This window comes from Humulus lupulus, chromosome X (genome assembly GCF_963169125.1).
Source record: "Humulus lupulus chromosome X, drHumLupu1.1, whole genome shotgun sequence".
NCBI lineage: Eukaryota > Viridiplantae > Streptophyta > Magnoliopsida > Rosales > Cannabaceae > Humulus > Humulus lupulus.
The window spans coordinates 233272153-233285109 of NC_084802.1; the positions used below are offsets into that span (position 1 = coordinate 233272153).

The window sequence follows — 12957 nt, forward strand, 5'->3', positions numbered from 1 at the left end:
AAATTTCAAAAATATCTATTTTCAAATTATTAATTAATTAAATAAATTCAATAAAAACAATGCCGATACTTTATCAGTATCATATACACGCATGGTATAGTCCTTGGACTGTGTCATTCATGCAGCATTATTCCCTTTCAGGGAAAATTACAATTTTCCTATTTGCTTTTATTTATTTAAATAAATTCTTCTCACAAAAAATGGTATTTATCTTTTTAAGGAAAATATCACAACCATAATTCAAATTTAAATTCAAAATTCAAAATTCAAAATTCAAATCAATGATCATCATTATCATCATCTTTTAAAAATCAATAAATCAAAACTATTTTGACTTACCATTTTTATTTTCTCCAACTCAAATAAAATAATTAATTAATTTATTATTATATATATTTCAAAAATTCTATATTTAAATAAATAAATATATTTTCGAAATTTAATAATTAATTCCAAATTAATTATTCAACCTCAATTATCATATAATTGTATATTTGACCCGAAGAATAAAATTCTTCTCAATGTTAATCATTACATACAAAGTTAATCTTCTATTAATGGTTCATAATTAAAAGGGAATAAAATTATTGTTTTACTGTTTTACCCTTTTAACTATATCTAGTTCCTAGTGTACCATTGACTTTACTAGTGAAGGTTGTGTCACAACAAGTTTGTGACGTGAGCGTTCATAACCTTTTTAGTTCCAAAAGTCAACCCATTAGGGAACCATTATTCAATCTATAAGAATGTATAGATTCCATATCTGTTAAACTATGTCGCCAGCCATATATATCATTGAGTCCTCAAAACAATTGTTATTACCTTGATCATTTTGACAAACGTTAACGCATTAATCAAATGATCATATGACATATATAGGAGTTCATAGTAACCTCAGGATTAAGATCATCGTGTATATGATCAACATTTGATGTGTTTGATTAATACTACGAAATAGTGTTTAAAAAAATATGAACAAATCACATCTTGTCCAGTTCTATATATCACTATATATAAAGTACATTCACTAAAGTGTCCTACTACACTAGTGACCCAGATTTAGGTCACTTGTATTCATAATACTAGCGAACTGTACTAACAGTAATTAATCTAAAGATTCCAAACTATTTTACTGCGAACTGTTTCAAGTTCTTATGTCAATCTCGATCCTCTCATACCAATATGAGATTAAGACCACATAGATGAACTTTGGAATTTTCTGATATTTATTTAATATTATTAACATAATATCGGACATAGTCTATATATATATAATAATTCAATTCAATTATTTATTTCATTTAAAATATTTGTCAACTGCAATTGCTTTAAGGACACTATTACCAACACTACCATAAGGAAGAAATTGACAGGTTCATTGATGTTCAACAACAGAAAGGGATACCAGATCTGACAGAAGATTGTTCAGTGGCGACAAGCACTACTACAAAACTCTGTTGACTGTCATAATTGCTCAGCGGGACTCTACGCCGACAGTTAAAAATTGTAGGCATAGAGACCAAGGCCGACAGCTAATAACTATTACCGTTGCTTTTGACTGTCACTATTGACCCTAACGTCGACAGTTAATTCGAGACCAATGCAGACAGTTAAAATGTATCGCTATTGATCCCAATGCCGACAGTTAAAATGTGTCGCTATTGACCCCAATGCCGACACTTAATTTGAGACCAATGCCGACAGTTAAAAGATGTCGCTATTGACCCCAACGCTGATAGTTAATAAAAGTCCAATACCGACAATCATAAAATGTCACAAAATTCAAATAAAAAAACTAAAAATATAATTAATGAATAATTTAATTTAAAAGAACTAAATTATGTAAATATATATTTATATTTATAAAATGTATCTATTTATTAAAAGCTTTTGCCAAAGTCCAAATTAAAAAATACCAAGAAACATAATTAAAAAATAACTGAATTATGTAAATATATTTATAAAAATATGTATTAATTAACTTTTAAAACACTGCAACAATTTTAACCAAATATTACATTAAAGTATTACAAAATTTAACAAATGCCATTAATAATGGTTTATTAAAATATGTGGTAAAAAAACGTGGACAAAATTTTGGAACAAAACAAGATTAAAGGTGGCAAATGAAATAATAGGCGCCATATGAAATCAATGCATACATTTGTGTTTTTTTTATTATTTCATTTATCAATCTCTCAAACCTATCTAACCTCTCGGCTCTCTCTCTAGGTCTCTAACCATTTTCTCTTGTAGATGTTTGGGTTTTTCGTTCAATTTCTCATTATAATCAAGTCATGTTGGCTAAGCAAGCATGGAGACCCTTCCTCTTTGCTCAGTCGTATTTTAAAAGGCAGGTATTTCTATTCCTCTACATTTCTTGATGCAAAGCCTGATCGAAATTCTTCTTATACTTGGAAAGAGTTTGATTTGGGGAAAAGACTTACTTAAGCGAGACTTGATTTGGAAAATTGGGAATGGTACTACTGTTTCCACCTTAATTGATTATTGAGTTTCTAATTTCAGATATCTCTCTTATTCCACTGACTCTAGGCCCGATTCTGATAAAGTTAGTTTTTTTATAACTCCCTCGGGCTCACGGGACATAGATAAGCTTAGGAGTTTTTTTACACCTGATGTTTCTTCATCTATTAGTTTTCATTCCTCTAGTCAGTTTGAATAAGAATGATGCTTTAATTTGGGGACACACTACTTCTGGAGTTTATTCTGTAAAAGCACGGTACCATTTATCCTTTTCCTGAGCTGCTCTTCCTTCTGTGTCTTCTCCCTACTAGAATTAAATCCTGGTAGTCTTTCTTTTGGCATATAAAAATTCCACCTAAAATAAAATACTTCATTTGGAGAGCTATTCATAACTCTCTGCCTACAGGAATGAATTTGATGCATAGAAGGATTATTCATGTTCTCATCTGTTTTTACTGTAACACCAATATAGAAAATATCACTCAAGTAATACGTAAGTGTTCCAAAGCAAAAAAAAATTTGGAAACATACTGAGTTTTATTTATTTCTCTTTAAACAACCTCATATGGATTTGTTTGACTTATTGATAAATGCTTCACAACAGTTTGATACTTCCAAAGACTTTTTTTTTTCAACAAGAAGTTCAAGTTGCCTTTTCAAGAAATTTCAGTTTAGGCTTTGAATTACATTGAAGAGTACAAAAAGGCTCAGCAAATTTTCCAATTTCAAGATCAAAAGCTGCAGTGGTTACATCCTATTTGGACTCCTCCAGCTAAATGACATTTAAAAGTCAATGTTGATGATGCAATCTCTCAGTCTTGTGGTCGATCTGGTATTGGTGTGGTGGTTCGAAATCATAAAGAATTAGTTATATATAAGAATTAGTATATGTGTTATTATATTGTAATTGAAAAATGAAGGATAATCCTCAAAGTCACAATCACTTTGATAAAGCTTTCTTATTTATTCATTTCTTGAGCAGCGTAAAGAAGATTTGAAGAAAACTTGATTTGAGATATGGTAGGGCACTTGTTGGACATGTGATTGAAATATGGAACATTAGTTATATTTATCATCACTCTAGCTACAACATATATAACATATAGATCGTTGGTGGTGATTCTTCTACATGCACATAAATATTATAAAGATTGTAGGTATAAATATATGTATATATATATTAGTTTTCTGTCAAAAGTGTAATCCATCTTTACATTTTGAAAATAGTATAAATTAAGTTATGATGTAGTTTTCTATGTATTTTAGGTGGACAAGCTAAGCATTTGACTCAACCCAAGGCTGAGATGAAAGAGTAAGATGAGCATTTGACTCAACAGTTTGCAAGAGGTATGCCTCTAACTTTTATTTTAATACTATGCAAATGTTAGAGGAGTTTGAATATCTTAAATATTCATCCATAGTGAAGTAGGTTCTGGTATTGTTACTGTGTGTTGTGGTAATAACGGAAGGTTGAGAACTTGTATGTTTTAGTGAAGTAGGATCTGAGAAATTTGTGTGCTGCGGAGATAAGAAAGAAAACTTGTGTGTTTGAATTGATATTGGCAGATGGTTGGTTGCTAGTATGAAGAAAATATTGTTCGATTTTATGTAGACTTGTCTATGATTATCCTATAATTGAATTGTGTTTATTTGATTGGTTTGATTATAACACATACTTGTATGAATGTACTTATTGTGTGTTGGCATAAACATATAGGATAACCTTTTGTACTTCTTGTTTTATATATGTTAGTTTTCTTCTTGTCCCTTGTCTAATGTCTTTGGTGAGGTGATTTATAACATTGAGCATCACTTTTGGTTCTTGTGATCACGTTTAGGTTCAATAGTATAAAGTGCTATACAAAAGTTTGACATTATTAGCATATTTGTTGATAATTCATAGTTATATTGGACTCTAAGTTTCATTCTTTTGGACTATGCATTCTTTCATAACATTTTGTGCTTATATAATACATTAATAATAACTTTTGGTTATGGTTGTTATTTTTTTATGTATATTATATTTTAATAAAATTTACTCTGTACCTTGATAACAAAATAATGAAAAAATATATTAGAATTACAAAAATATCAATATCATATTAAGTAACTCGGTCTGAATACATGTTAAACTTAATAAGTGAACAACTTTCAAAAAGTAAATTTATAGAATCAAAGTCATCATGGTAAACTTGTAGCTAAAAGGTGTAGCTAAAATTTGAAAAAACTTTCATGTTTCACTCAAAAAGTGAACAACGAGATCTAAAGATATTATGATGCTTTGTTATTTCCATTTGCTTTGAAATCCTATTTCCGAGCCCAAAAAGTGTATCATGACCTTCCATTTGATTCCCTCTATCTGTGGAAGGGTCAGAAATGAAACAATAGCAACAACATCATTAAAGCACTAATAGTACTAAATGCCATAATATTAAACAATGTATAACTAATAAACCCAACAAACTTGTTCTTATAATAATATTCCTACAAAAAAAAAAGCAAGAAACTATTCTGAATGGTATACAAAAAAATCACACAATTATTGAATATAGCATAACAACAGCAACATTTTAGTTAAAAGTTTAAGGATAAACCAAAAAGAAGGAATAACTAAGTTTATGCCACAATGGCTTTAACCTGTATTCAAACAACAAAATGATAGTCAAACAACAAAGACAATGCAATTATATAATGATAGTAAATTTGATAAAGAGCTTTGAAAAATATTGATGAGTACTGATTCAAAATAGAACAGACCTATAGCAATATTGCCAAGCCTTGCCATAACAATAATATTAATAAAGAAAGAGAAAGAGATTTTTACTTTCAAAAGATAAAATATATGCACTAAACCTTTTTTTAGCCAATTAATATTAATAATGCTATGAAAAAATTACCTCCTGATTATTATAGACACACCAAATAATCTCCTGCAGAAGTCTACACCAATATACACAAACTCTAAAATTAAATTGTCAACTATCTGGTGTACTATATTTTCTTTTTTACTGAAATAGTCTAAAATTAATACCAATTATATGAGATAAGAACAAAAAATTCTTATCTAAAGTGTTTATATAAAAAGAGAACATTATAAAGAAACATATATAAAGTGTTTCAAACGAGTAAAGATAACTAAATAAGAAGATAGAGTTTCAAAATGTTTTGACAAAAGTGCAGTGTCGTACTCTTGACACATATATAAATATATATATATATTTATATTAGTGAATGATTGTAAGTGCATGCCTAATAGTTCACCACTTCTTATTTCACAAAAATTGGTCTCACGAAAAATTAGGATGATGCTTTAGGAAACATAATGATATATACATATATAGATATCTTTTTGGAATAATAAAATAGTATAAAATGATTCTTTTGTGCACCAAAATATTTAGATAAATACAACATCATTTTTATGAACTCATTTTTCTTTGGACGAAATCAAGCTAAAATATAACATAATTCACACACACACTCAAATGCAACATTATTTTATAAACTCAATACAAACCCCACCAGCCTCATTGGCAGTATTGAAATCCTTCAACACTAGATTTCCCTGGAACATACTTGTACATTAGTCAACATATTATTATACTTCAATGGAAGACCAATCCAATCTCTGATCTGACTTACCTGAATGTAGACATCAAATAGACGCCTTCCAAGACTTTTGTAAGTTTTGTCATTGGTGAACATTGTCTCAGCTTGACTTATTTGAACATAATCCATACATGTCTTTGTTTCTCTATTATGAATAGTATGCATCAATGATGATAGTGTGCCTGTTAGCCTACATAGCACAATTATAATTTTCGTGAAAGCAAGTTAACCATAATCCCGTAATGTTGGAGTGTACGGCAACAATTTTACAAAAATATTCCTTAAGTTATAGGCAAATCTAATGAATGTAAAAGAGTTGACATTGTAAGAAAAGTGTTTTATGTTTGCTGTAATATTATATGATATGTACTGTATCAATTACAGGAACGCACCTAATTATTATGTGGAACTTGAGAGGAATACACTACGACATAGTAATAAGTTACTCATACATAAATCTCACCAAGAAAATACATAAAGAGAAATGAAAATCACTTTCTAAAATATTTGATTATTGATCCATATACATAATTAATACGTATATAACTTTATAAGAATAAGAAAGTAAGTTAAATAATGAAAGAGGTAATTTATCAAACACTTTGCAAGCAATTAATCAGCTTAGAGAAACAAAACAACTAAACTATAAATATAGCATCAATTAAGTATATATGATACAATTCAATCTGCATAAACTATAAAGTAAGAAAGCAGAGCATAAATAATATAGTAAGAAAACAGAGTATAAACAATTTCCACTAAAATCAAATCACAATAATGCTTAAATCATATTAATACATCTAATTCAAAGTAAAAACTATAAGCTAAATGAAGAGCATAACATACATAAAGAGAAACAGAGCAATGAATTGGAGATTGATACTTAGAATGGCCCATTCTCAATCAATCTCTACGTTCTACATATATACACACAAATACAGGAGAGATGGAGATTGATACCTCTGATGGCTCGCAAATCCAAAGAGATAGAAAATCTTATGCAGCATAGGAGAGAAGAGCTTCATCGGTGCCAGAGTCTCGGGAGAAAGGACGGAGAATTGGAGGAGATATTTTCGTGAAGTGAGAAAAAGATCACCGATGAGAGAGAGAGGGCAGGGAAAGGAGAGAGAGAGAGAGAGAGAGAGAATCTAAGGCTAAGAGAGAAATAATGGAAAAAAACAAATGGTAGGCCCAATACTTAAAATTATTTAGAACTTAATATGGACATAATATTATCGACCCAATATGCAGTATCAATATCTAAATTAATAGCACTTTTTGAAAATGTAATTTTTAGTGGTATATATAGCCTGAAATGTTGTAGTGATATAATTTTATATTTGGTATTCTATGGCATATTTGTGTGTTTACTCTGTTAGTGCTGAAGACTTTGTTTATTATCTTGTTATGTTAATCAGCTTTAGGGTATATTTGTGTTTTGATGTCAGTGCTTAATTTTTTTTTTAGATTTGTTTATTTTAGTATATATTCTGTATATATATTTTTTGTTGGATACTTTACCTTTGATTTTGTTATGTTTATTCAGATTTAGAGTATATATGTGTACTATTGTAATTATGTTCTTTTTTGTGATTCACTTTTTTACATTGATTTTGGTATATATATAAATATATAAAAATATGTTTTTGTTGTATATTTCTTTCTGCTATTATTATGGTTAATTATATTTATATATATGTATACTATAATTCACGTCACTGGTCTCCCAATCATCTCAAACCTTGTCGGCATTCTTACAATGTCAGTTTTTGTTTAATAATATCTAAGGGATTAATCAGCTAATTTTACATATTTATATTGTTGGTTCTCTTATTTATTCATTAGTATATTATTGTAAGATATACTATTTAATTATAATTTGAAGTCTTTAATTCATTGGTGCAGGGAATATCATAGGACTGACTTTTAAGGTGAATGCATAGATTTATTAGGAAGAATATTAAGAAAAGAAACATGATTGAGTTTGCAGTAATTTGGAGAAGAGAATTATGTTGTCTTGTTGAGATTTGTTGTATTATATATTTTGAAGTTTATAGATTTATAATATTATAATGAATTTTTATTGAGAATTATTTAGTCTCATGGGGATTTGATGTATTATTTATATTTCAGTTGTATGAATAAATGTTGTATATATATGAATTTTTATTATGATAAATATAATTTTTTTTACAAGTTATGGCAATAATAATTAATTATGTGAGTAATTTTTTATTTAAATTTATATTAAACTTCAATTGTTAAAAATATAATTAAAAGTTTTAAAAAATATATATTGAAAAATTATTATTTATATATATAAATTTAATATTACGTCGATACCTATCAATTTTTGGCGTTGCCAACAACGCCGACACTTATTAATTGTCAGCAACGATGACACTTATTAACTGTTGGCGTTGCCAGCAACGGTGAAACCTATTAACTGTCGACGTTGCCAGTAACGGCGACACTTATTAACTGTTAGCGTAGCCAGTAACGGCGACGATTATTAACTGTCGCCGTTGCCAGCAACGACGACACTTATTAACTGTCGGTGTTGCCAACAACGACAACACCTTAACTGTCGGTGTAGCCAGCAACGACGATACTTATTAACTGTTGGTGTAGGTACCCCTATGTCGGCATAGGCAAATACGACAATTAGTCGACTGTCGTCATTGCTCAATAGCGACAGTTAAAAACTGTCGGGAAAGCCCATTTTTGTAGTAGTGAACTTCTGCTGATGATGTATCAGACATAGATTATGTTGCGACAATAACTAAATAAACAGAGAAGGAAACTCTAGTTAATTCTTCTGACTCTATTAAAAAAGAACCCTCAACCAGAGTAAAAAAGAATCATCCTTCTGAACTTATTTTGGGAAATCTTGAAGAGAATATGGTCACTCGAAAGAGGTATGTAAACTTGGTTCAATTTTTTTGCTTTACTTCTACATTTGAACCAAAAAATGTGAAGGAAGCCTTAAATGATGAATCGTGGATTAATGCTATGCAAGAAGAGCTAGATCAATTCATAAGAAATGAGGTATGGATTCTTGTCCCTAGATAGAGCCATACTAATGTTATAAGTACAAAATAGATATTAAAAAAAAACTGGTGAATTTGGCACCATAATAAGGAATAACGCTAGGCTAGTTGCACAGGGGTACACTCAAGTTGAAGGAATTGATTTTGATGAGATATTTGCCCTTGTTGCAAGACTTGAATCCATAAGATTATTGCTAGATGTTTTATGTGTTCTTGGTTTTAAATTATTCTAAATTGATGTCAAATCCACCTTTTTAAATGGACTCTTAAATGAAGAGGCTTATTTTGAGCAACCCAAAGGGTTTGAGGACCCTCACTTTCCAAATCATGTTTTTAAGCTGCAAAAAGTATTGTATGGGTTGAAACAAGCCCCTCGGGCTTGGTATGAAAGATTGACCTATTTTTTGGTCTAAAAGGGGTACAAGAGAGGGGGAGTAGACAAGAAACTTTTTGATAAAAAATGTTGATACCAATATTATGATAGCTCAAATATATGTTGTTGATATAGTGTTTGGTTCTACTAACTCTCTAGTGCAGGAATTTGTGAAACAAATGCAGGAAAAGTTTGAGAAGAGCATGGTGGGAGAGCTCAATTTTTTCTTAGGGCTCAGCAGTCAGATGAGGGAATTTTCATTTCACAAACCAAGTATGCCAGGAATTTGGTGAAGAGATTTGGGCTTGAGGCATCCAAACCTGCTAAAAATCCCATGGGAACCACTGTCAAACTATCTAAAGATGAGAATGTGACGAAAGTCGATCCAACTCTATACAGGAGTATGATTGGGAGTCTTCTATACTTAACGGTTAGTCGTTCAGACATTAGTTATAGTGTTGGAGTGTATGCTAGCTTCCAAGGGGACCCCAAGGAGTCTCATGTGACTGTTGTGAAAAGAATTATTCGTTATATCAATAACACTATTGAATTAGGCATTTGGTACTCCAAAGAAACAAACTCTAACCTTGTATGTTATAATGATGTAGATTGGGCAGGAAACACTGATGGCTACAAGTGGTGGTTGTTTTTATTTAGGAAACAATTTTGTTTCCTGGCATAGTAAAAAATAAAACTACATCTCCTTGTCAATAGCTGAGGCTGAGTACGTAGCTGCTGGAAGCTGTTGTACTCAACTTCTATGGATGAAACAAATGTTGGTTGACTATGGGTTTGATCTAAATACTTTAACCATTTTTTGTGGTAATACAAGTGCTATTAATATTTCCAAAAAATCCTGTTCAACACTCTCGTACCAAACATATTGACATTCGTCATCATTTTATCATGGAACTTGTTGAAAACAAAACTCTGATTTTAGGATATGTTGAGACTAACAAACAAATTGCAGATATTTTGACTAAAGCTTTAGACGCAGTCAAATTTGATTCCCTCAAGAAATCCTTGGGGTTTCTTCTATTTGAAATTGCCAATAATTGATTACCTTGCCTTGCATATGTTATTCTGTAAATATCTTGTCCTGTTTGGAAGAAATTTTTTGACCATATTTCTTAAATTTTTGGAAAATGAACTATATACTTTTTTAGGAATAAAAACTATATTTGAAAAAGTTGTAGACCGTCCAATTTATATTTGATCAAATTATTATGTCCATTTTAGTATGAGCATTCCTTAATCCAGTTTCTTCTTCAAGCTCCATTCTTGAAAATAGCTACCTATATTGATGTGTGAAGTCGACACTGAGTAAGTTGGTACCAGGTAATTAACAATTATATTGGAGGATACTCTACCAGTGTAAAGGGCTACCATCAGTATAAGAGTCATAGCCTCCATTATGGTTACAATTTGAAAAAGGCTACAATTTCCAAACATGGGCAATGACCCTAGCTTTAAAAGGCCAAAAAGAAACGCCAAATTGATTACACATGCACACACAAATGCCTGTTGACTAGACTGAGTATGAATGTTGTAAGACTCATACACATAATGAATTAATTAAAATATTTTTTTTGTAATTGGTATATTCTTTTTCTAATTATGGTTATCATTATCACTTATTATTCTAATTATAATTCATTTTTCTAATTTTTTAAGAAAATGATTATCTTGTTTCTCTTGAACAGGACTTGGTATTTACATGGACACATATGGTATGACAATTTAACCTTTTAATTTCAGCAATTTTTTAAAAAAGTATAATAAAATAAAATAATTCAATTCCTTGTTGATCGAGTACTAAAGACAAATCAAATTTGAAACAAAAATAAATACAATTTATTTGTTTGATCTCATTATATTCAAAATCTTGTAAAAGTTTCCAATTTTAAGGTGTGAGAGAATATATTTTAAAAAAGGAGATATTTTGGCATTTATCATACAAAAATCAATTACCCATTTTCGAACTTGCCTCGTATGTTCACTGAAATCTCTATATATTCGGATTCCCTTTGGATTTTTAGTTCTAAGTATTTTCTTGCTCCCCTTTCTTGCTAACTTTTGCCTAAGGTTATGGTCTTGTTGTTCTTTGTGTGTTTCTCTTTTAATTTCCTTTCAGCAGCCATGAAGTCTCAGAAGGAGACAGTTCCAGAGATGATTCCCTCGATCACTCCACTAGTTCCAATATCGACCCCACATGTCGCTGCTTCACTGCCCCTAGTTGTATCTGCTCATCTAGATGTCGACCCAAAACCACAACAAGGAAAAATGTCCTTGACCTTCCAGGTCCTGAGGGGTCTCCATTAATTGGGGCCTCAAGTAAATGCGTGACCTTTCTTGACCTCAATGTGCTGCAAAGTCTATCCTTAGCGGTTCCACTCGCCTCACCCGAAGGTCCTGCCAAATAGAAGCCCTCTTCGACCCCAAGCCATCTCTAATTTGTCTCCACCGAAGCTGAGACCGATCCATTTGCTCAAGACTTTGAGTCTTCATTATCTCCTGATGTACTGACACACAAGGCAAAGGGCAAGTGAAAATCCAAAGCCGCTAGCACAAAGTAGACCAAGAAGGCCAAAGTAGCCCGGGAGAAAGGTACTAGCTCCATCTCTGATTCCACTCCCTTATCCAAATTCAAAATGAAGGCAAAAATCAATCCTCCTCTTTGCATCTCCTTGGAGGATGTCTCTCCTGAAACTGAAGACTCGATGCCTGAGCTGGACCCATATCTAACTGAGCCAGTTCTTGAAGAACCACATGCAGATCCTCTTCTTGAAGATTTGGAAGAGGAAACAAAATCTGAAGAAGACCCATTAGAAACCAATCCTGTAGCCTCTGATCTGAAAGGCGAAATTCCATTGACTTTTCTCGAATTGTCTGCCAAAATCTCCAAACACAAAGGTGTCCTAATTCACTCTTCTGGTTCCTCTTTCAAAGCCCATTCTCTTACTTTTTTTTAATGGTAATGAGAAAAGTATGCCATTTTATGAGCATCATCACTTCATTAGTGAACAAAATTTTCATTTGCACCACATCGTGTTTTTGGGGTATTGATTACATTAGAAGAAAGGGGATGGTTATTCCTCGACCATAACCCAAGATATGGCCTTCCTATTGCTCAAAATTGGGACTGGTGTCACTGTTGATCTTGTTGTTGCTATCTTTGATCAGATAGTGTCTTTGAGCGGTGCCAAGCGCAAGGGTCAACACTTTATGTTTCCTCAAGTCATTTTACAAATTGTTGGATTCTCAATATCCTTTGAAAAGTCTTATGAGACTTTAATTCCTCCTTTGGTTGGTTCTACCTACACTGTCAAAGAGGTCAAAGGTTATATTGCTCCTACCATAACTAGAAAGGTTAAGGGCATTAATTTGGCTTCTTCTGGGTCTGAAGATGTCGAGCTTGACTCCCCTGCTGTTAAGACTGCT

At 31.3% G+C, this 12957-nt stretch overlaps 1 long non-coding RNA gene across 5 annotated transcripts; it reads left to right on the plus strand.

The window, feature by feature from the left end:
- The first annotated feature begins 2153 nt into the window (after positions 1-2153).
- Positions 2154-10227, plus strand: LOC133803528 (uncharacterized). 5 transcript variants are annotated; one of them, XR_009878001.1, is made up of 4 exons: positions 2154-2357; positions 3751-3831; positions 7999-9946; positions 10125-10227. It is a non-coding gene; the product is annotated as an uncharacterized LOC133803528 (long non-coding RNA). The 5 variants fall into 5 exon arrangements; XR_009877997.1 differs by having other exon boundaries at positions 2161-2357; positions 7999-10227; XR_009878000.1 differs by having other exon boundaries at positions 2357-2480; positions 7999-10227.
- The last annotated feature ends 2730 nt before the right edge of the window (positions 10228-12957 follow it).